Below are 25,576 nucleotides of genomic sequence, written 5' to 3'. Positions count from 1 at the left end.
TGGCGTAGCCAAGGGTGGACCCGCCCACCCACTAGCAGTACAGCAATGATGTGACTGGCAGGGATCCCCAAGCCCCACCAGCCAAAAACTCCCAACAACTGTCCCTCCTGCATACCTTGTAAATAGCAGATCTTCGCCTGCAGTGAGCAGCGACTGATACATACAGTTTGCACTGGCCCCACAGCCTTTCCTCTGATGTATTCCTGCCTATGCGGAAAGTTGCATCAGAGGGAAGGCTAGGGGGCCAACATGAGCAATGTGTATTTGTTGCTTCTTCCTGTCGGTGAAAATCTAGGACTTAAAAGGTACGTGGGGAGGGGGGATGTTTGACAGAAAATATGGCATGCAGGCGAGAGGGGAAGAGACCAAATCACTTGTGGGACAGGGCAGAGTTGTTCTGCCCACCCATCTTGGGCCCAGGCTCACCCAAAATTGTGTGTCTGGCTATGCTCCTGCCTTGAGGACCACGGTTACCCACCCCTGCTCTAACCATTAGGTACAGCTAATACAGATAGGGCCAGATTCTATATAGGACGCTGAAAAAATGCGCTTAGCGCTATTCTGTAAGCCTCACCTAAAGTTAGGCACAGTTTATAGAATACTAGTAAAAAAGGCCCATTTCTCACACAAATGAAACAGGCGCTAGCAAGGATATCATGTAATGGCGATTATGTTTTTAAGGGAACCGTTAAGAGGCGAGTTGTGGTGTGAGGTCCGTGCTCGCCCACTTCCCACCACCCTGCTGGTTACGATGGAGTTTGAGTGGCGCAGGAGTCTGGACGTCAATGGCCAGTTGTGGCACGAGTTCCTGTCTCGCAGCCATTCTGAGTCTGACACGGAGCTCATTAACGCGTACGGCACACGGGCTTTGAGTTCCATGCCCCCATCCCTCCCTTTCCTCCCCTCCGAGTTCCAGGCCCCCCCTTCCCTCTCTCTCTCCCTCTCCTCCGAGTGGCAGCCCAACCTGTGCTGCCCTCCCTCTTCTCCCAGTCCTCCGCCAGCCCCTTGCCTTCCTGTGTGCCGCCCAGAGTTAGAGGGTTCTCGCCTTGGGCTCTGGTGGCAGCGGTGAGGGGTGGGAAGGCTCGGTGCTTCAGCCTGCCTTCCCATCTCTCTCAGCTCTGCCTCTGGTCTCGCCTTTGCGGAAACAGGAAATTAGGGCCTCTGACGTCATTACGTTTTGATGCGAGGGCGGGGCAATGAGTGTTACGAACCCAGGCATCCAGATGTAGAACGTTGGAGGTGCAAATTATTATATAGGATGTGTAACGGCTATCCTGCAACTGAAATTTAGACGCAGCCATTTACACCAACTAAAACCCGGTGTGAATGCCCACGACTTATTTAGACGTTGATCGGGCATCTTCTGTAACAGTGTGCATAAATTTTCAGAATGCCCACAAGCCACCCATGCCCCTCCCATGGCCATGCCCCCTTGTGTGATCTACATACTTGAAAGTTGAACTTGTAAATTCTAATTAGTGCCGATAATTGCTTGTTAGCAGCCAGTTATCGGTGCTGATTATCTCATTAAACAATTAAGTTGCGTGCACAGGTCAGCTATGCGTGCAGATTCACACGCAAAACTTGAGTCGGCGTTTTAGAATCTGGGGGATAATATGTAATCCAAACATGTTTCAGTAACTCAACAATAAACTAAGACCAGCAGATCTGAAGCCTGATGGTCATTTGGAAACCTACCGAATACACTGATAGGCAAACCATTTTATGGTGGCTGTTAAACCACAGGAATTCCTGTTACAGTGCTGCTGAACGTCACTGTTCATATGGCCAACAGGAAGATGCTGGACTGGGGAGCTAGGGCTGACTGGGAGCCAAGAGTTAATCTGTATGTATTTCCAGAATACTGCAAATATTGTTCTGTTTAATATGTTATATTATTTTGGTGCATTGCTTTGACTTTTTTGCACCTAATTCCTTGGTGTCAATTCAGGGTGCATACAATGCAATATTACTATCAGTAACAGGTAGGGGGGGAGACACAGTGAACGAACTGTTCCATGCTGTATTCAAAAGTATCCCTATGGTCCATATATTGCTGGTATAGGAGTCGCTCCACCTCCTCAAGGATTTTTAACTTGCCCGGCCATGCTCCATCCCACTCTGTCCTAGTTCTGCCCCAGCCCTTCCTCCCCCCCCCCTACTTTATCCTCCCCAAACATCTGATTCACCGACTGCCTATGATGTTTCTTTGGGAGCTAGGAATGTGTAAGACCAAAACTTTGAATTTGCTTGGATCCTCCCCCCACTGGTGTTTTATTTGGTTTGTTCACACATTTCATAGTAACATAGTAGATGATGGCAAATGAAGACCTGTACAGTCCATCCAGTCTGCCCAACAAGATGAACGCATAGTATAAGGTATGATGTGACTCCTCGTGTGTATACGTGATCTTGATTTGTCCTTACCATTTTCAGGGCACAGACCGTAAATGTCTGCCCGGCACTTGCTTTGCTTCCAAATTACTAATGTTGCCATCTAATCACCACTGTTTGGTTCCATGCCTTCCATATACAATTCCTTTGTGTTTATCCCACACATTTTTGAATTCTGTTACCGTTTTCATCTCCACCACCTCCTGCAGGAGGGTATTCCAGGTATTTACCACCCTCTTTGTGAAAACATACTTCCTGATGTTGATTATCGGCCCCACTGCAACCTCAGTTCATGTCCTCTACTACCACCTTCCCGTCTCTGGAAAAGGTTTGTTTGTAAAATAAATTAATACCTTTCAAATATTTGAATGTCTGTAACATATCATCCCTGTCTCTCCTTTCCTCCAGGATGTACGTGTTCAGGTCCTCAAGTCTCTCTTCATGCGTTTTGTGACGCAAACCCCATACCATTTTTGTCACTTGGAACCTCTTCAAGTCATTTTACAACATTAGCAAGATACAGTCTCCAAAACTTAACACAATACTCAAGTGGGGCCTCCTTTTTTCTGCTTGTTATACCTCTCTCTATGCAGCCCAGCATCCTTCTGGACGTGGCCCACTGCCTTGTTGCATTGTTTTGTCACCTTGAGATCCTCAGACACCATCACCCCAAGGTCCCTCTCCTGTGCTGTACTTATAATAACTTTTTTAAATGCACATTAAAACTTTTTATAACATGCAAATGAATTGTATGTGTGTTAATTCATAGGATAAGGCACATTAAATCAAGTTTGCATCACTAAAAAGTTTTAAGGCATATGAACAAACTGCAGGCTCACCCCTATAGGATCTCAACTTTCATGTGTCCTCACTGTCTTCTGTAGACTAGGCTGTTATCTCCCCAGAGAAGGGACAGGTGTCTAAGTGTATCTCTACAACACTGTGCAGGCCTTTAGTGCTGTCTTAAGATTTAATAGCAGTAGCTCGGCTTGCTCTCTTTATTTTTTTAGTTCTGTTTATGGCCTGCAGAGAAATGGGGAGGAACGTCATTTGGTAATTTCTCGCTGTTCAGCACCAAATAGCTGCGGTCACACTTCAGTTTCGACAGGTCTGCGGGTGGGCTTGGCATGCAAGAAGAGAACAGTGGAAGCTTTCCGATTTGCAGCCCCTAAAACTGCTTTCCCGCTGAGATGCATCACCAGCCTCAATTATCTGACACAGGCAACAGCACATTTCCTGGGAAACGGCCCCCTCCTCCCTGCTTGAAAACAATACCCTCCCCTCCTGTGCCAGGGATAGGCAAAAACACCACTGGTCCCAGTACAGATCCTTGCAACATTCCACTATTCACCCTCCTCTATTGAGAAAAATGGCCATTTAACCGTACCCTCTGTTTTCTCTCCACTAGCCAATTCCTAATTCACAACAGATCATTGCTTCCTGTGCCATGATTCTTTAATTTTCTCAAGAGTGTCTCATGAGGAACTTTGTCAAAAGCTTTCTGAAAATCTAGGTACACTACATTAATCGGCTCACGTTTATCCACGTTTATTCACGCCTTCAAAGAAATGAAGCAAATTGGTGAGGGAAGACTTCCCTTGGCTGAACAACTCTGTCCCATTAAACCATGTTTGTTTATATGGTCCATAATTTTATTCTTTATACTAGTTTCCACTATTTTGCTTGATACTGAAGTCAGGCTTACCGGTCTGTAATTTGCCGGATCACTTCTGGAACCTTTTTTTTTTTTTTTTTAAATCGGCATCACATTAGCACCCTCTAATCTTCAGGTACTACGGACGATTTTAACAGGTTACAGATCACTAATTGCCGATCAGCAATTTCATGTTTGAGTTCTTTCAGTACCCTGGGGCATATACCATCCAGTCCAGGTGATTTATCAGTCGATTTGGCTCAGTACACCTTCCAGGTCCACTGAGATTTCTTTCAGTTACTCCACATCATCACCCTTGAAAACTGTCTCCGGTATAGGTAGATCTCTTGCATCTTGCAAAAAATTCAATCTCTCCACTATGGCCTTGTCCTCCCTGAGTGCCCCTTTTGCGCCTTCATGATCTCACTGATTCTCACAGGCTTTCTGTTCTGATGTACCTGAAAAAGGTGTTACTATGAGTTTTTGTCTCCGCAGCAAGTTTTTCTTCATATTCTCTTTTAGCCTTCTTTATCAATGCTTTGCATCTAGCTTGACAGTGCTTATGCAAAGGACTCAGGTATAAAACCTACTATGCATCCAACTTCTCTGTCATAGGCAGCCAACTCTGGAACGCCCTACCAAGATCTATTCGAGCAATCAACGATCACCTTACCTTTCGGAAACTACTGAAAACCCACCTTTTCAAATAAGCTTACCCAAATGATCCAACCTAAACTATGTACCCATCCACATAACAACCAACCAAGCAATAATGACAAGGAACTAGACCCCCTCCCACCAATCCTCCTACTTCTCCTCCCCCCACCTATTCTCTCACACCAAATCTCCTGACTAAAACAACTCACCCACCTCCTCCCTAACTCTCCCACCTATACTACCTCTTCTCTTGCGATAACAAATAACTACTTCTATACTGCTACGCTAAGACAATGCTGCTACAGATTGTACTTCTCTCTGTAATTCACTGAAATCCTAACTACTATGTAAGCCGCATTGAACCTGCCATGAGCGGGAAAGCGCGGGGTACAAATGTAATAAATAAATAAATAATGTTGTTTCTTATTTTCTTCATTTGGATCCTTTTTCCATTCTTTGAAGGATGTTCTTTTGTCTCTAATAGCCACTTTCACTTCACCTTTTAGCCACACTGGCTCTTTTTTTCCAACTTTGGTAATAAATACGCAGAATACATCTGGTCTAGGCTTCTACAACACAACAAGGCAGTGGATAAAAAACCAGGAGTCCCACAGTGGAGATGAACAAAATTTTATTAATCAATATATTGACTCGACACAACATTGTGTTTCGGCCAAAAGGCCTACATCAGGAGTGTAAAAATAAAAACAATATGTGAACATAATGTAATCATAATGTATATGAAAAAATAATACTTGAAAATAAAACAGAACAAAAAATACATATATAGTTTAGAATGTAAAATGACCAAAACAGCAAAATACATTCACATTATAATGGTCACTAAAACAGCAAAATACATTCACATTATGTATGCTGTTTTGGTCTTCATTTTACATTCTAAACTATATATGTATTTTTTGTTCTGTTTTATTTTCAAGTATTATTTTTTCATATACATTATGATTACATTATGTTCACATATTGTTTTTATTTTTACACTCCTGATGTAGGCCTTTTGGCCGAAACACAACGTTTTGTCGAGTCAATATATTGATAAATACAATTTTGTTCATCTCCACTGTGGGACTCCTGGTTTTTTACCCACTGCCTTGTTGTATTGTAATTATCTGTGGGATTTCGTTGAGTTCTCCACGTTCGTGGATTCTCTTGTAGGCTTCCACAACAGCATCCGTGCCTGATTTAAAGTCCTAACCTTGATGGCCAATCCTTTTAGCTTCTTTTTAACCAATTTCCTCATTTTATCTTAGTTGCTCTTTCGAAAATTAAATGCCGTTGCATGTTATGATCACTGTTCCTTAGCGGATCCAATACAGGGGAGAGAACTCTGGTGTTCTCTGTAACACCCAGTGTGGAAACTTCTGGTTTCTTTGTGTAGCTGGCCTCTCAGTAAGAGGTGAGGGTAGCCCCTGACACCCTATATTGTTGGTTGCTTTAAATATGCAGGTAAAAGAGAGGTGGATAGGAGGGCACAGAGTTCAGGACCTATATTGGAGTAAAAAAAAATACAAAAGTAGACTTGAGAAGACTAATAGATATATTTATAGAAGATTATTACATGACTCCCCCTCCCCCCCCCCCCAAAAAAAAAAAAATCTCTACAGTCCTTTAAAGCAAGCAAAAGCACTTCAAAGGTAAAAAGAGAAATATTAACTTTCAGTCCTTGACACACCTTAATGCTCCTCCTCTGTCTGCTCCTTAGCTGTGTTATCTTTTTTCCTCTTCCTCAGCATTATGTTTCTTTGGAAATGACTGTCTAGCTTCCTTCAGATGGTGGAGGTACGGAATGTGCTGTGGACAATAAACACCAAGGGGACAATGTTACAATAGGGCATCTTCATTTAGGCACAAGGGTAATGCGGGATGAGAGCCTACTCTGAAGAGATACCTGCCTGGCACTAGGAAACAGGCCCCTTCCACCACAGTGCTGGGTCCAGTCAGGTAAAAGGGAGGGATAACCTGGGACCCAGGACCCTTCCACCACAGTGCTGAGTCCTCTCAGGTATAAGGGAGGGATACACCTGAGACCCAGGTCCTTTCCACCACAGTGCTGGGTCAGGTATAAAGCAAAGATACACTTGGGACCAGGTAGGTCCCTTCCACCACAGTGCTGGGTCCTGTCAGCTATAAGGGAGGGATATACCCGGTACCCAGGTCTCTTCCAACACAGTGCTGAATCCTTTCAGAGGTAGAGCAGAGATACACCTGGGACCCAGGTAGATCCCTTCCACCACAGTTCTGGGTTATGTCAGGTATAAAGGAGAGATATACCTGGGACCCAGGTCCCTTCCACCACAGTGCTGAGCCCTCTCAGATATACACTTGGGATCCAGGTAGGTCCCTTTCACCACAGTTCTGAGTCTTCTCAGGTATAAGGGAGGGATACACCCGGTACCCAAGTTCCTTCCACCACAGTGCTGTTTCTGTGTGAAAGATGACCTTGTGATTATGAGACTAAGCTTCTGAAAATGCAGAACTGGCCTTTACAGAAGGGATAAATGCTTAAACTAATAGAATATAAAATGTTCTGGAGGTGCAGCTCAGCCACTGTACACTTTTAATCAGCACTCTTCTGCCTGCAGTCCAGGTCCACCTGTCAACCAGGTGTTAATTAAAAGAGGATGAGCAGAGGCAGGGAGGAGAGGACCCACCCCACCTTGATTCTGCTCTGTGATTGCATTGTTTTTTCATCCTGCCTGTCCCAGGTAGACAGTATGTAGGAGGCTGGTTTCATAAAGGTATTTGGAGACTTATCCAAGTGTAATCCCTCAAGGAACCAGAGGATGCTAGGTGCATGAAGGGGCTATTTCTAATTTCTGGGTCTGTGTGAGTCCCTGGAATTGGAGCCAATGTATTAAGGCTGGGATGGGGGGTGGAGGAGTGGTCTGCTATTTTCAGCCATCCCAGGGGTGAGAATCTGTGTCTGGGACGTCCCTGCATTCATTCACCCCACTGCTGAACAGATTTCTGCCCATCCCCTGGCTGCTGTTTCTCACTCAGAAGTTTATTGGCATGACAACGTATCCATGTTTGCCAAAGTAGTACATAAAGTGGTTCAAAACTATTAGTTGTAGTAACATAACAACGAACATTCACAGAATACAGAAAGGTCAATACAATAACAAAGACAATCTCCAGATTCTGGAACTGTTCAGTATTATCTCTGGTCATGTTACATTTCTGGCCTGATGGCAGGATGCGACATATTTAACTGCTGAGTCCTCCATTTCCCCGCAGGATTATACAGAGTTTTTCCTGCTCATTCTTTTGTGGGATTTGTGGGAAGTCTTTAAATTTCTCAGCTAGTGTAGGGAAATGTACATCTCTGTATCTTTGTATGTTGCAAGGAACAAGAAGAAATGCATTTCTGTTTTTCTGGAATTGCACTGCATACAGAGTCTGACTTCTTGGAATTTCCAGTTCAGTTCGTGCCTGAATATTTCCGTTTCTGGTCTGTGGTTCCTTATTCTATACCTGGTGGAGATCTGGCTGTGTTCTGCCTGTGACCGAGGTGAGATATTCTGCTAGCTTGCAAGTTCTCTGCGGGAATCTGTAGCAGTCTGGCTTCTTCTGCTTTTCCCAATTAAGACATGGATCTTTTTTTTTTTTTTTAGAGCTGTTAAAATATTTCCACAATATTTTCTGTTGGAGTCTTGGGAATTGATGCAGTCTTGGTATCACAGGTTTGCTCCATAGCTTAACTTTATTTTTGCAGGGTTTTAAACTATTTTACAAAGTGCCTGGTATTATGGGGAGCTTATACCTCTTACTGAGGTGACACCCAGATTAGAATGTTCCTCATCTTTTTGAATAGGGAGTAGTGAAGAGGAATGTCCTAGTTCTGAGTTTCTGTGAACTCGGGCTAGATGGTACAGTATGTAGGACACTCTTTCTCCATCTGAAATTACAGCTTGTGCAGACCATTGAAGGCCTGACCTGCTTTTGCTGTGCTTTTTTATCATTCTGGCAAATAACTCTGCCGATCCAGACAGCAACTAGACTCGGGAGTAAGGCAGGAAAATTATTTCTTCAAAGAAATGGTGGTGAATGCATGGAGCAGCCTCCCAGGTGGTAGAAGCTAATAACAGTGCCGGAATTTAACAGTGCATGGAACCGGCATAGAAGATCCTTGGATTCAGTAAATAACCTTGAACTGGAAATCAAGTAAGGACTTTGGAATTACTACTACTACTACTACTATTTAGCATTTCTATAGCGCTACAAGGCGTACGCAGCGCTGCACAAACATAGAAGAAAGACAGTCCCTGCTCAAAGAGCTTACAATCTAATAGACAAAATAATAAAGTAAGCAAATCAAATCAATTAATGTGAACGGGAAGGAAGAGAGGAGGGTAGGTGGAGGCGAGTGGTTACAAGTGGTTACGAGTCAAAAGCAATGTTAAAGAGGTGGGCTTTCAGTCTAGATTTAAAGGTGGCCAAGGATGGGGCAAGACGTAGGGGCTCAGGAAGTTTATTCCAGGCGTAGGGTGCAGCGAGACAGAAGGCGCGAAGTCTGGAGTTGGCAGTAGTGGAGAAGGGAACAGATAAGAAGGATTTATCCATGGAGCGGAGTGCACGAGAAGGGGTGTAGGGAAGGACGAGTGTGGAGAGATACTGGGGAGCAGCAGAGTGAGTACATTTATAGGTTAGTAGAAGAAGTTTGAACAGGATGCGAAAACGGATAGGGAGCCAGTGAAGGGTCTTGAGGAGAGGGGTAGTATGAGTAAAGCGACCCTGGAGGAAGACAAGATGGGCAGCAGAGTTTTGAACCGACTGGAGAGGGGAGAGGTGACTAAGTGGGAGGCCAGCAAGAAGCAGATTGCAGTAGTCTAAACGAGAGGTGACAAGGGTGTGGATGAGGGTTTTGGTAGAGTGCTCGGAAAGAAAGGGGCGGATTTTACGGATGTTGTAAAGAAAGAAACGACAGGTCTTGGCAATCTGCTGGATATGAGCAGAGAAGGAGAGAGAAGAGTCAAAGATGACCCCAAGGTTTCGAGCTGAGGAGACGGAGAATGAGAGAGCCATCAACAAAAATAGAAAACGGGGGGAGCTGGGAGGTGGGTTTGGGGGGGAAAATGAGAAGCTCGGTTTTGGTCATATTTAATTTCAGGTGGCGTTGAGACATCCAGATAGCAATGTCAGACAATCACGCTGAAACTTTGGTTTGGATGCAAGGTGAGATATCAGGGGTAGAAAGGTAGATTTGGGAGTCATCAACATAGAGATGGTAGGAAAAGCCATGGGATGAGATTAATGAACCAAGGGAAGAAGTGTAGATAGAAAAGAGGAGGGGACCAAGAACAGAACCCTGAGGTACGCCGACAGGCAGAGGGATAGAAGTAGAAGAGGATCCACCAGAGTGAACACTAAAGGTGCGGAGGGAGAGGTAGGAAGAGAACCAGGAAAGGACAGAGCCCTGGAATCCAAGTGAGGACAGGGTATCGAGAAGTATGCTGTGATCGACAGTGTCAAAAGCAGCGGAAAGATCAAGAAGAATGAGGATGGAATATTGACCTCTGGATTTAGCCAGTAATAGGTCATTGGAGACTTTAGTAAGCGCAGTTTCGGTTGAGTGGAGAGGGCGAAAACCAGATTGTAGTGGGTCAAGGACTTTGGAATATAAGGAGAAGGGAAATTGAGGAGTCTGGATGGGCCATATGGTCTTTATTTGTCATCACAGTCCTCTCTTTCTGTGTTCAGTAGGGTAGCGTGCAGAGAAGCGGAAGAGAGGACTGCGGTGTCTAGAACTTTTTAATGTGTGTTTCTGAAATGAGCAGTGTACATGGTGAGTGGTGTAGAGTGTGTATGTTTATGGACTATGGAGAAATGAGTGGCAGACCTGCCAAGTCTCCTGCTTTCAGCGGGAGACTCCCATTTTTGCAAGTCATCTGCCGCCGAGAAGCTGGGATCTCCCGCTGAGTGGCCTCCTTGTCCAGTGGCAGCAGGAAACGCCTTCATAAAGCACCATCTCATGATATCACTGGACAGGGAGACCAGTCCTTTTGCCGCTGGCCACAAATCAGCTGTGCTGGGGCGGAGCAATGGGCTGGGAAGGGTGGAGCAATGGGTGGGGCGGAGCTGGAGGCAGAGTGGGGTTGGCTGGGGGCATGCCCCAAATCTCCCGCTGAGTGGGTCGACCCCTTGGCAGCTCTGGAGTGGTGTACTGTGCAGGACTGAGAAGTTAGTACACCAAACTTTCGACTCCAACTCCTCTGCTTTTCTGCAGTCTGATTCCTCCAGTTCCTACTATATATGGTAAATCTAAGATAACAGAAGAGAGGGTCAGAAGTACACAAACAGCAACAACAAAAGAAAAGCACAAAAGGGCTTTCAGGACTAGAACAAACAAGGGCTCTTTATTAAATGAACCCGACAGGGGCCGTGTTTCAGCGTGCAGCACCTGCCTCATACACTCTGCCCTGGAATGCTTGAACTTAATATGTACTCTGGAAGAAGGAGCACCTGGGGGTTTGTACCATGGAAACACTTAAGCAGCTTCACTTAAGTACAGGAAGACACAATTTTCCACAGAAAAGGAAACTGAAGTACAAGGGATCCTGACCTGCAGTTCCAGGGAGGAAGCCTGACAGCAAACATGAGGAAATTCTATTTTACCAAGAGGATGGATGATGCCTGGAATATCCTTCCAGGGGAGAGATTAGTAACTATCACACTTACGACAAATACAGAGAGCAGTAGCGAGAGGTAGGATAGGGAACTGGTGTAGTTAGGGGGTTCTAAATTTCATACTGGCATTTGCATTGTGTCTTTTTAGTGGTATATACATAATACAACAATAAGCCTGTTTAAGACTGGAATAGATGTTTGAACACTGGCTTGGATATAGAAGCTTACATGCTTGTCTACCTGGAACAGTACAGAACAATAAAGAGAACCAGAAAGCTGACTTCCACAGAGAGGTGGTACAGCTGCTTTGAGCTCGAGAGAGATGGAAGGGTATCCAGGAGTGGGGGTTGAACCCTGGAAAGTTCTTAGGTATAATCAGAGGGAAGGGAATGGCAGGGGCAGCAGGCTGAGTTGGTTATATTCCCCAGGCAAAGGGAGAAGGAGATAGCTCCTGTAAGCTAATGTAATGAATAAGGGGGTGATTCCCCCTAACTGTCTATGAGTGATGTCACAAGCAGTTCCTGTTCCTACTGAAGTCTGATTGTCTGCCATGGAGTTGGCTGGCACCATATTATTGTAAGACTGAAAGGACAGTGGCCGAGTGCTTGGAACTAGAAGGGATTCGGTGCTTCTCTTCGTCCCCTGCTCAGTCTAATCTATATTCATTATGAGTAACCTGAAATCCTGCTTGAGCAGGGGATGAGGAGGTGTACTGAATCCCTCCTAGTACAAAGCACTCGGTCACTGACCTTTCAGTTTTACAATCATATGGTGCCCGCCAACGCCATGGTGCCAGCCATGAACTACATCCATTCTGTGTACAGTATATTTATCATGCATATTCCTTGTGATACCCTGAAAAGCCGACTGGCTAGAAGACTGAGTTGAGAACCTTGGTCTAAGCTGACTGCTATTAATGTGTGCGGAGGAGCCAGGAAATCTTCCCACTACTGCTAGAAATGACCAAGATAATGGAGGGTCTCCTTCTGGCTCTGCAACACACCAGCCTCTGAACCTTCACGCCCTTCCCTTCCAATCCCCACCCCACTCCACTGTCCATTAAAACAGTAGTGAGGGTTGGGGGATTCAGGAGTCATTTCTTGGAGCCACCACTGTACCAGTTTGGGTGTTTGATGGATTGTGGTGCAGATTCTTGCTTATGACACAAAATATGTTTATTTACTTCTTCAGCTTGGTTCTGAAATCAGAGAACTAGGTTCCAGATTCTGAACCCCAAATGGGGCTATTTTCCCACACTGGGCAGATACTGTACTGCTGGATCTTTCCCAGCCTTAAGTCTGACACCCAGTGACCGGCACTGACCTGTCCTACCAGATCCCAACTGAGACGTTCATTCCTGGAACATGTGTTTTTCACAAGAGAATGAAATATGGACACTCTATTCTGTCGGCTGACTGCCCAGAGCTTTAAATTAGGGACCCCTTTGTGTGAAGAAGCAGCTTTTAATTTCTAATTATGCTAATTCTTTCCCGATGCCTGTCATATGATCATATATTATTAATGCAGAATATGGCAGGGAAGAGGATTAGGGACTGGTGGAAAGCTTTTAGAAACAAGCAGATAATGATGGGATTGGAAGGTAAAGAGTCAAGAAACAAAGGGGGAGGGGGAGAGGAAGATGGGACATATGTGATTAGAGGGCAGCATATCAGTCTGTCATGTACTCTAAACAAGATATTTCTGCTTTACATTCTTGAGTTGGGCAAGGGATTCTAAGACAGTAAAGAATGGTTTATGGTTTATTTATAAATTTGCTATTCAGCTTCATTAACCACATGCAAGTCGAAGTGATGTACAGTGCTTTTCAACCCACAGGAAAGGGTTGGCCACAGAGCCAGCTCAACCATTGGCAGGCTAGGCAATTGCCTAGGGCAGCAGCTTATAGGAAGCAAAATGATAGGTCCTAACAGTTTTGTGTGTTTTAAGGGTTCACTTTAGGAAATGGTGTTGAGGTGATCCTAATTGCTGAGTTTCATTTTTAATAATCTCAGGGACGGGGAGGAGCCTGCATATCTAAAAGTTAATTGAAGGGACACAAGCCCTGGTTGCCCATGGTGATGGCTCCTGCCCTAGGTGTGACCTTGGTAGCACAGCTAGATGAAGGACCTGCCATTGCTTTTGTAACAACTGGCCTACTTCAAAAGCAAATAGAGCTGATTTTGTGCATAATTCCCAGGTTTTACAACATTTTGATTGAGCAGCTGTTATAGAGAGTGACACCTATGCAGTCCTTTCAGGGGTTCTCAACCCCGTCCTCAGGATAATACCCAGCCTGTCAGGTTTTCAAGATGTCCACAATGAGTATGCATAAGACAGATCTGCATGCACTGCCTCCATTGTTTGCAAATCTATCTCATGAATATTCATTGTGGAGATCCTGAAAACTGCCTCTAGGACTGGGTCAAGAACCCCTGGTTTAGGATCATCAACCATAACAGATGGTGACCACTATCCGAGCAGTCTGACGGCCATTTTGGCACCAGCACCATTTCTCAAGCACTGTCCAACCATGATAAGAATTATTGCCGTCTGTGATTTACCTTTGCTGTTACTGCTGCCAACTGGACTGGATACTTCTGAATGCAGTAGGGATTAATGCAGTGGCAGTGTCTTAGTACTAGAGGCTCCTGGGAGCTTTCTGTAACGCAGTAGAGCTCGGAGAGTGATGTCTCAGCACTGCTTCCAAGTAACCTTCAACTGCTATTCTGCAACAAGATGAATTGTGCTAACAGACCCCAGGTCCTCTAAGCCTAGGGGGAGATATTACACATAAAGATAACAGTAGGTTTTGCCTGGGAATGGTACATCCTAGCTAGATTTTTGTGGTCTATAAACTTAATTCTGATATATGTTTTAATGCCGAAATTGTTTAAAAAAAAACATTATTTCTCCGTTTTTGGCTGCAGTATCAACTTGGTCTCAAAAACATTTGGGAGGCAGCCCAAGGCCTCTGTGTAAAGCACATGAGCCTAACTTTGTTGGACGTTACTGCTTACAGACAGCTTCAGAAGCTCCCAGTACCAGACTGTTCCCATCCTTACTGGGTGTATTTGCCTTTGAGAATGGATATGCTTATCTCTCTTGTGGACATTCGCACTTTTCTGTCATTTTTAGGTTAGCCAAACCAAGCCAGCACCTCACTTCTCCCTCAGCCTTTAGAGCTGAACTGTGAGTGGTTTTATTTTATGTGTTGAAGGCCCCTCACCACCTCCATCAGTTTCCTCCAGGATCTGTCGTAACACCACCCAAATCATGCTGTTCTCTAATATTCTCCAGGAAAGGCGAGTGGCTGCCCTCTGCAGAGGACCGCCAAGTTGCCTAGAATAGGCTGAGCCAATGCTGGTTCTGCTTCAGTCCTTACAGAGAGATGTAGCTATGATTTCCTTAACAAAAGCATGACATCTGCTAGCATGCAGCGGGACTGATTCTATTGTAGCCCACATGGAGCCTTCTCTTAACCCTGCCTTGGCAGAGTGGCCACAGATTCAGCACAAGTTCTGTGGATGCAGCTATTCTTAAAATTCCCTTGTTGGTTTGGGTCTTTTATTTCCAACGTACAGTGGGGGAAATAAGTATTTGATCCCTTGCTGATTTTGTAAGTTTGCCCACTGACAAAGACATGAGCAGCCCATAATTGAAGGGTAGGTTATTGGTAACAGTGAGAGATAGCACATCACAAATTAAATCCGGAAAATCACATTGTGGAAAGTATATGAATTTATTTGCATTCTGCAGAGGGAAATAAGTATTTAATCCCTCTGGCAAACAAGACCTAATACTTGGTGGCAAAACCCTTGTTGGCAAGCACAGCGGTCAGACGTCTTCTGTAGTTGATGATGAGGTTTGCACACATGTCAGGAGGAATTTTGGTCCACTCCTCTTTGCAGATCATCTCTAAATCATTAAGAGTTCTGGGCTGTCGCTTGGCAACTCGCAGCTTCAGCTCCCTCCATAAGTTTTCAATGGGATTAAGGTCTGGTGACTGGCTAGGCCACTCCATGACCCTAATGTGCTTCTTCCTGAGCCACTCCTTTGTTGCCTTGGCTGTATGTTTTGGGTCATTGTCGTGCTGGAAGACCCAGCCACGACCCATTTTTAAGGCCCTGGCGGAGGGAAGGAGGTTGTCACTCAGAATTGTACGGTACATGGCCCCATCCATTCTCCCATTGATGCGGTGAAGTAGTCCTGTGCCCTTAGCAGAGAAACACCCCCAAAACATAACATTTCCACCTCCATGCTTGACAGTGGGGACGGTGTTCTTTGGGTCATAGGCAGCATTTCTCTTCCTCCAAACACGGCGAGTTGAGTTCATGCCAAAGAGCTCAATTTTTGTCTCATCTGACCACAGCACCTTCTCCCAATCACTCTCGGCATCATCCAGGTGTTCACTGGCAAACTTCAGACGGGCCGTCACATGTGCCTTCCGGAGCAGGGGGACCTTGCGGGCACTGCAGGATTGCAATCCGTTATGTCGTAATGTGTTACCAATGGTTTTCGTGGTGACAGTGGTCCCAGCTGCCTTGAGATCATTGACAAGTTCCCCCCTTGTAGTTGTAGGCTGATTTCTAACCTTCCTCATGATCAAGGATACCCCACGAGGTGAGATTTTGCGTGGAGCCCCAGATCTTTGTCGATTGACAGTCATTTTGTACTTCTTCCATTTTCTTACTATGGCACCAACAGTTGTCTCCTTCTCGCCCAGCGTCTTACTGATGGTTTTGTAGCCCATTCCAGCCTTGTGCAGGTGTATGATCTTGTCCCTGACATCCTTAGACAGCTCCTTGCTCTTGGCCATTTTGTAGAGGTTAGAGTCTGACTGATTCACTGAGTCTGTGGACAGGTGTCTTTCATACAGGTGACCATTGCCGACAGCTGTCTGTCATGCAGGTAACGAGTTGATTTGGAGCATCTACCTGGTCTGTAGGGGCCAGATCTCTTACTGGTTGGTGGGGGATCAAATACTTATTTCCCTCTGCAGAATGCAAATAAATTCATATACTTTCCACAATGTGATTTTCCGGATTTAATTTGTGATGTGCTATCTCTCACTGTTACCAATAACCTACCCTTCAATTATGGGCTGCTCATGCCTTTGTCAGTGGGCAAACTTACAAAATCAGCAAGGGATCAAATACTTATTTCCCCCACTGTATGTGTTTTTGAGCTGGAGAAGGTTTGAACCGCTTCCCTCCCCCCTCGCCCTGACTCTTCAGGGGTTCTGAGCTGCATTGTACTCTTGCTGTGGTAACAGCTGGTGGCCTCTCGTGTGTGGGAGTGGACTCTTTTTAATATAACCCAGGTCCCAGCTCAGTGCTTGCATTAAATCGATGAATTAATTAATTTGTTGCTTACGAACTAATTTGTGATGTCTGGACAATTGCCAAGAACCTGGGGTTTCATTCCAAGTCTAGTCCATGCTGAAGAGAGAGAGAGAGAGAGAGAGAAGCTTGTTCTTGGTGCCCCTGTTAAAGAGTCCTTCTTGTGTGAGGGCTCTGAGTGGCCGATGGGCCATTCTCATTCATTGGAAGGTCCTGAAGACTTCTGATTTTCTCAGCAGGTTCTGCTGGAGTGAAAAGGGCTTTTTAAACTATCTGCTTCAAGCTGTAACATCTTTGAATTGATTCTCTCTTTTTTTTTTTTTAACATGGTGAACTGCCCAGTACAATTGTATTTCAGACAAGAAACCAGTTAGAAACAGCCAAGTGGTGAGCGTTCTTCAGATCAGAGTGAGAAAATTAACATTCACTGAGCTTTAACTCTTTGAGAAGCAGCAATCTGCACCCACTTGGAGTCCAACAGATTGGTGTTTGGTGACTGATGTACACCTATTGGTGCTGTTTAAGCCTCTTTAATATATTAATATAAATCTGTAGGCTGTCCTTGTCAGCAGAGAACAGGGGCTCTACCTTATCAGTAGGTCCCCATATGACACCAGGTCATGGAAGACTATCCAATCTACTTGTATTTAGTTACGTTTCTTCCCCCATAATTGTCCAGGGGATGAACGCAGCTGGCTGAATAGTCCGAGTTTGGCCCTATTGCCTTTGTGATTGTGTAGTTTGAGTGTCTATGAAAGACAAGGCCAGAAGTTTGCAGAGGGTGTGGAGATATAACCAGGTCTGGCTCTGCTGGACTGAAGCCATCTTGTGACCCTGCCTGGTGATTATATCTGAGACCTGTCTTCATTAGCAGTGGGGATTATGGCTCGGCTCCTCATCACTGTCTATAAGAGGTGTTTCTCATACCCTTTTCTCTGTGAACATGTTATTTGCCGAGACATAAAACATTTTTCAGCTGAACCATGTTCAAGCTTGCATTATGCCCATGTCTTTCTCTTCTTGTTTCTATAACCTAAATTTACATTTTTGTACTGTTCTGTTCTGGCATTATGATCTGACTAACTGAAGTCTAAAAAAAAAAATGAGAGAGTCTCTCAGCAAAGCAGGTGTATGCTTCTCGGCAGTTATATCATTTCCTTTCGAATCATTTCCTCCCTCATGACTCCAAACTTTTGAGGGCTGCCATGTTTTGTAGTAAAATCCTAGCCATGCCTCAACCTCTTTCTGTTGAAAAGCGGACTAGTACTGGGTCATCCTTTCTTGCTGGTTAGAAATGTGCATAATTCTAATTCAAAATGGCTCTCAGCCTACAAAGAGGGCCACTTAGTGCTCTGTGATCACTTCCTCTTGGTAGAAGAGGTTTGGAGATGCCTTCTCTGTCTGTATATGAGAGCAGAATGAGACAAGGCGTGGGCCTTCTTAAGGAAAGTGTTTTTCTAGGAAGCCAGAGATGCATGTTAGGATCTTAAGAAGACTACAGGAACTAGTGGCTATCAAGATGCTGTGGGGATAATATTTATAAAGGGCTTTTTACATTTCTGTGCTACCATATGTATGTATAATGCCTTTTATAAAATGATACCTTGGGCATACAGTACATGTACTTGACCCTGGTGTGGGTTTGTTCAGGGGTGGATCTTTGCTGGAGTGCAGTTTGAGAGGGGTTTTACGTGTTCTTTTTAAAATACAGGTGTACATCTATACCAGCTTCCTCGCTAGAACATGGGGTCATTTTACGTGCAATTTGTGCTAGTATTTTATAAACCAATAAAGTAATAAGGACTAAAGAGTATCTGTAAAACAAGACACCTTTGATGAATTGTGAGTGAATGGACTTCAACTTGCTGTGGCTCAAATCACAAACTTTAAACCAGAGAGCGCTTTTCCAAAACTCAGTCCATTTTTTTGTCAGTTTTGAGCTATGTGATTAATTTTGTTCATCATAGTTTTGGCACAGGAATAAGCTACAATAAATGAATCTTGCCTTGATGAACAAAATTAATTGCGTAGCACAAAAACTGACAAAAAATGGACTGAGTGAGTTTTGGCAAAGTGTTCTTCAATTAGCACCATATCATCATTAGTCCATGTAAGTGCACAAGTGCTTAATGTGTCTTATAAACCCATAGCTTGCTTTCTTTGAGCTAGATCAATTTCTTCAAAGTCATCTATAAAATAATTTTTTTCAGTATAACTGAAACAACATGAGAACTTACCTTTCAAAAAATTCCCACTTCCGACATGATCATGTTTCTTTGTCCTGCTTCAGGGAGATGAGAATTCATAAATTTGAATGTAGAGAAAGTTCACCTCAACATCCCGTTCATTCCTCCCCATTCCTCAACTGAAAGAAAACGATGACCGCATTCGGTGTCACAATTAATCAAAGGCGTTTTATTTTAGATACTGTTTAGTCCTTACTACATTATTGGAATTGTTTCTGGACTAACATATTTAGAATTAATAGTAAATAACTATTAAATTTTGAAGTATTTTATAAAGACATACTGGCACCACTATGTCTTTATAAAGTAGGCCCAAATGAGAAAGCCATAAGAACATAAGAATAGCCATACTGGGTCAGACCATTTAGCCCAGTATCCTGCTTCCAGCAGTGGCTAATACAGGTCACAAGTACCTGACAGAAACCCAAGTAGTAGCACCATTCCATGCTACCAATTCCAAGGCAAGAAGTGGCTTCCCCATGTCCATCTCAATAAAATACTGTAGACCTTTCCTCCAGGAACTTGTCCAAACCTTTTTTAAACCCAGGTAAGCTAACTGCTGATACCACATCCTCCGGCAACATGTTACAGAGCTTAACTATTCTAATATTTCCTCCTATTTGTTTTAAAAGTATTGCCATACAATTTCAGTGAGTGTCCCCTGGTCTTTCTACTTTTTGAATGAGTGAAAAACTAATTCACCTCCACCTGCTCCACACCACTTAGGACTTTGTAGACCTCAATCATATCTCCCCTCAGCTGTCTCTTTTCCAAGCTGAAGAGCCCTACCCTCTTTAGCCTTTCCTCATATGGGAGCAGTTTCATCCCCTCTGTAATTTTTGTCGCTCTTCTTTGAACCTTTTCTAATTCCACTATATCTTTTTTGAGATATGGCAACCAGAATTGAACACAATACTCAAGGTGAGGTCTCGCCACGGAGCGATACAGAGGCATTATATTATTTTTGGTCTTATTTTGCATCTCTCTCCTAATAATTCCTGTTTGCTTTTTTGGCCGCCGCTGCACACAGAGTAGATTTCAGCGTATTGTCTACAATGACACCTATGTCTTTTTCTTGAGTGTGGACTCCTAAAGTGGACCCTAGTATCAGATAACTATGATTTGGATTATTCTTCCCAATGTACATCACTTTGCAGTTGTCCAAATTAAATTTCATCTGCCATTTGGATGCCCAGTCTTCTAGTTTTCTAAGGTCTTCCTACAATTTTTCACAATCTGCATGCGTTTTGACAACTTTCATGTCATCTGAAAAATCCCACTCGTTCCGATTTCCAGATCATTTGTAAATATGTTAAATAGCACTGGTCCCAGTACAGATCCTTGTGGCACTCCATTATTCACCCTTCTTAATTGAGAAAAATGGCCATTTAACCCTACCATCTGTTTTCTGTCTAATAAACAATTCTTAATCCACAGAAGGACGTTGCCTATTTTCCCCTGACTCCTTGATTTTCTCAGGAGTCTCTCATGAGGTGCTTTGTCAAAAGCTTAGATCATCAACTGGCTCACCTTTATGGAGATGTTTATTCATAGCTTCAAAGAAATGATGCAAATTGGTGAAGCAAGACCTCCCTTGGCTGAATCCATTCTGACTCTGTCCCATTAAACCATGTTTGTCTACGTATTCCGTAATTTTCTTTTTTATAATAGTTTTCACTGTTTTGCCCGGCACTGAAGTCAAGCTTACCACTCTGTAATTTCCCAGATCACCCCTGGAATCCTTTTTAAAAATCGATGTCAGGCCACCCTCCAGTCTATAGATACTACGGACGATTTTAATGACAGGTTACAGATCACTAGCAGCAGATCAGCAGTTTCATGTTTGAGATCTTTCAATACCTTGGGGTGAATACCATCTGGTCCAGGTGATTTATCACTCTTTAACTTGTCAGTTTGGCTCAATACATCTTCCAAGTTCACTGAGATTTCTTTCAGTTCTTCCGCATCATCACCTCTGAAAAACATTTCCTGTACAGATAGATCTCTTACATCTTCTTCTGTAAAGACTGAAGCAAAGAATTCATTCAGTCTCTTCGCTGTGTCCTTGTCCTCCGTGAGTGCCCCTTTTGCTCCTTCATAATCTAACAGTCCCACAGATTACCTCACAGGCTTCCTGCTTCTGATATACCTGAAAAAAGTGTCACTATGAGTTTTCGTCTCCACGGCAAGTTTTTTTTTCATATTCTCTTTTAGCCTTCTTTATCAATGCTTTTCGTCTGTCTTGACAGTGCTTATGTTGTTTCTTATTTTCTTCATTTGGATCCTTTTTCCATTCTTTGAAGGATGTTTTTTTGGCTCTAATAGCCTCTTTCACCTCACCTTTTAACCACGCTGGCTGTAGTTTTCTCTTTTTTCCACCTTTGTTAATACGTGGAATACATCTAGTCTGGGCTTCCAAGATGGTATTTTTAAACAACATCCATGCCTGATTTAAAGTCCTATCCTTTGTGGCTAATCTTTCAGCTTCTTTTTAACCATTTTCCTCATGTTGTCATAGTTGCCCTTTCGAAAATTAAAAGCTGCTACAGTAGATTTCCTTAGTGACTTCAGATATTTGCTCAGATTTGACCATCTTATGATCAGTGTTTCCCAGACAATCCAACCCCATTACCTCTCATACTATGCCCCTCATTCCACTAAGGATTAGATCCAAAATAGCTCCACCTCTCTCCCTAGTATTCCCTGATGTAACATTTATCCAGTCAATATTAAAATAATTGAAATCACCCATTATTATAATTTTGCCCAATTTGCCAGCATTCCTAATTTCAGTAAATATATTTTCACTTGTCTGTTCATTCTGTCCTGGAGGAAGGTAGTACAGCCCTTCCAGTATATTGCTTCCCTTCACATCTGGAATTTCTATCCATAAAGATTCCACGCTGCTATCTGTTTCATGTAGAATGTTTATTTTGTTTGACTCAATTCCCTCTTTAACATATAGTGCAACCCCCCTCCAATTTGATCCACTCTGTCACTGCGATATAATTTGTACACTGATAGCATAGGGCCCCTTTTACTAAAGTGCGGGAGGGCTAACACATGGGTAGTGCGTGCCAAATTGACACTACCCCGCATCCGGCAGTAATTCTGAGTTTGGCACGTACCAAATCTCGTGGTAAAAAATAATTTTCTACTATGGGGGGGGGGGGGGGGCGTTCCCTGCGGTAATCAACAGTTGGCGTGTATTGCATGGCTACCACACAGGTAGCGCATGAGCCCTTACTGCCAGGTCAATGGGTGGCGGTAAGGGCTCAGGCCGTAAATAGGTGTGTTCTAGTTTTAATTTTAGAGCACTTCCATTTCCCGGCCCATTAAAAAAAGCCCTTTTTCCCAGCCACTGAAAAAAAATGGCCCAGCGTGTGTCCAAAAGACGCAGCCACACTAGCGCAGGCCACTTTTTACAGCGGCTTAGTAAAAGGACCCCACAGTGTCCCATTGATTGTCCTCCTTCCACCAAGTCTCTGAAATGCCTATTATGCCTGCCTCTTCATTTAGTGCTATATATTCCAATTCTGCTATCTTATTTTTAAGCCTTCTAGCATTTGTATATAGAAACTTCAAATTGTCTTTTTTTCCTTGCATCTACAGGCTGCTTTGCAGTTAAAGGGGGATAATTTGCATCTTTTACTCTGTTCTCACATTGAACACTCCTGGCTTTCTTTCACCATTATTGGAACCTCTCTATTGGGATTCCCTAAAGATTCTGTTTTAATAGTATTCTTCAAGGATACTCCACACCGAACCATGCATCCTGGGCAACTGTCGGCTTTCCCCTCCATTTTAGTTTTTTAAATGTTAACACCAGCAGCCTGATTCCATCCTGGATAAGGTGGAGAACATCCTTTCTGAACAGGCTCCCCCTTACCCAGAATGTTGCCCAGTTCCTAACAAATCTAAATCCCTCATTCCTGTACCATCATCGCAACCACGTATTGAGACTTTGGAGGTCTGCCTGCCTATTGGGTCCTACGCATGGAACAGGGAGCATTTCTGAAAATGCTATCCTGGAGGATCTGTATTTCAGCTTTCTACCTAGGAGCCTAAATTTGGCTTCAAGAATCTCCATTTTCCTATGTCATTGGTACTTAGAGAATGGGGATGGGGAACCGCAGTAACCGCGGGGATGGGGACGGGGACAGAGCTCGTAGGGACGGGGCAGGGACAGATCCCACGGGGAGGGGATGGGGACAGATCCCATGGGGGTGGGGACGGACCCTACTCGGATGGGGACAAACTTTGTCCCTGTGTCATTTTCTACTTTGAACTGGACTGTTATTTATGTTTAAGTGATGCCTACAAAGATTTTAGATTTTTTGGAAAAACAAGGTTATCAATAGAAATCAAACAAAATAAAACATGGAAAAGAAAATAAGATGATACCTTTTTTATTGGACATAACTTAATACATTTCTTGATTAGCTTTTGAAGGTTGGAAAAACAAGCAAACATACTGGCCTCAACTAGCAAAATTTGCATGGGAGGTCCTGTACATCCTACTACCAGCACATCTTCTAAGAAGACAACTTCTATTCCAGGAAGGACTGTGGAAGACAGGAGAGCTAGATTGAATCCTGAGATTGTTGATGATTTCTTATTTATCCACAGATTTAAAAAACATAACAGTGCTTTATAGGGCATATTTTTCCCCTCTGGGGCATATAGAATGGGTTGTATTTTATACCCCTGGACATTTTAACAGTGTGAATTAGGATTCCTTGGTGTAGTAGAAATCACCTATTGTTGGGGTTGGAAGGGTAGAGGGTGGTGGTGGGAAGGAGGGTTATTATAGCTGCTCATTCTTATTATTGTTCTCTATTTGTAATTTATACACAACAGTTGCACAGCATACTGTTCCTTTTAGATTTTAATAAAAAGATTTAAATATAAAAATCATAAGTGTTCGAGGCTTCTGCAGATGAGGGCAGAGCCCACAGGGGCGGGGCAGGGATGGAGACAGGGCCTGCGGGGACGGGGTGGGGACGGAGACAGAACCTGCGGGGATGGGGTGGGTTCGGAGACAGAACCCACAGGGACAGGGCGGGGATGGAGACAAACTTTGTCCCCGTATCATTCTCTATTGATACCCATCTATACCATGACAGCCGGCTGCTCCCCAGCACTATCTAAAATCCTATTTAGGTGATGAATGAGGTCCACCACCTTCACACCAGGCAGGCAAGTGACCAGGTGATCCTTATGTCCACCAGTCACCCAGCTATCTACATGCCTAATAATCAAATCACCAACTACAACAGCCATCCTGACCCTTCCCTCTTAGGCAGAAGTTCCTGGAGATACATCCTCAGTGCAAGAGGATATTGCATCCCTTGGTGGACTGGTCCTGACTATAAGATTACTTCCAACTTCATCAGAGTGATGCTGTCCTTTTAGGAGACCTCCCTCCTTCAAGGCAGCACAAGGGCTGCCGTATTGGAGGTGGGACTTCTCTACAACGTCCCTGTAGGCCTCCTCTATGTACCTCTCTGTCTCCCTCAGCTTCTCCAGGTCTGCTACTGTAACTTCAAGAGAAGGGACTCATTCTCTGAGAGCTAGGATCTCTTTGCATTGAGCACACACATATAACCTCTCACCAACTGAGAGATAATCATACATGTAACACTCAATGCAAAATACTGGATAGCTCCCCTCTTGCTGCTGGACTGCTGTCTGCATCTTAGTTGTTAAGGTACAAAGGATATTAGATTAATATAAAGAGCCTTAAGATTATATGGTGTAAAGTGTAATTTATTTAGTGTTTGCTTCTCAGAAACTAATTAAATGTAATTAAAATACTAATGAAAACTCTCCTCCTGTTATACTAATTAGAATAATTGACTATAAATGAAGAGATGTGCTATGGTTGGGTGGGAGCTGGGAAGGGAGGTGGGAATGAAAACTGAACTAGGCCCTGCTGTGCCTTCTAGAGGCCTTTAATGCTGTGGCAGAAAGTTCAAGTTTTAAAACAAGTTGCCTCCCCCTTGGGCAGCAGGAGACGATCATCTTCTGCTGCTGTAGGACCAGTCTCAAGATAAGAGCTGTGAAATTTGCAGTTCTTATAATGAGACAGATATCACAACTACAGGACATAACATCTTATTAACACATCTCTTGCTGCCGATGGAGGGTGAGGCTGCTCAGTAGGAGATCTTTGCTTTCGAGTGGAAGTGTGACCCGCAAAAGCAGGAGTCTCCCTCTGAATGTTGGAGATTTGGTAGTTCTGTGAGCTGTGAGGCAGATGGAGGTAGTATGGCGTATTGGGGGTAGGGTGAGACTTGCTTTCTTTTTGTAAAGCTGTCATCCTGCAAGTTTATTTATTTATTTATTTATTTATACATTCTTGTATCCCACTATTTTCCAAAAACAAGTTTCGGTTCAAAGTGGTTTACAATTTTACAGTTACAGTTTTACAGTTAGGTGAAGTTGCGATTCTGGCTCACCTGGAGGGGGGAGGAAGTAGGTAAGTGCTTTGCCCATGGGCCCAAGGACAGGTGCTGGACTAGGTCAGTCCTGAGAGATATGAAGGGCCATGGAAAGAGGATGCTGGGCCAAGATTGCAGTAGGATCATTAGAGATAAGAGTCAGGCAGGCCGTGGAATGAAAGGGGCACTTTCAGG

At 43.9% G+C, this 25,576-nt stretch overlaps 1 protein-coding gene across 4 annotated transcripts in view; it reads left to right on the top strand.

Moving 5' to 3' along the window:
* Positions 1 to 25,576, top strand: part of SEMA6B (semaphorin 6B) — a 191,919-nt gene that overhangs the window by 78,543 nt on the left and 87,800 nt on the right. Inside the window, exon 1 of one of the 4 annotated variants that reach the window (XM_030217966.1) lies at positions 8,027 to 8,237. The exons of the other annotated variants lie outside the window; for them this stretch is intronic. The gene's annotated coding sequence lies outside the window, so the exon portion shown is untranslated. Of the gene's footprint in view, positions 1 to 8,026; positions 8,238 to 25,576 lie in introns of those variants that run through there. 4 annotated transcript variants of the gene reach the window in all.

This window comes from Microcaecilia unicolor, chromosome 11 (genome assembly GCF_901765095.1).
Source record: "Microcaecilia unicolor chromosome 11, aMicUni1.1, whole genome shotgun sequence".
Classification (NCBI taxonomy): domain Eukaryota; kingdom Metazoa; phylum Chordata; class Amphibia; order Gymnophiona; family Siphonopidae; genus Microcaecilia; species Microcaecilia unicolor.
Note: the sequence above shows the minus strand (reverse complement) of the source record. Positions and strands in the feature narration are given on the sequence as shown.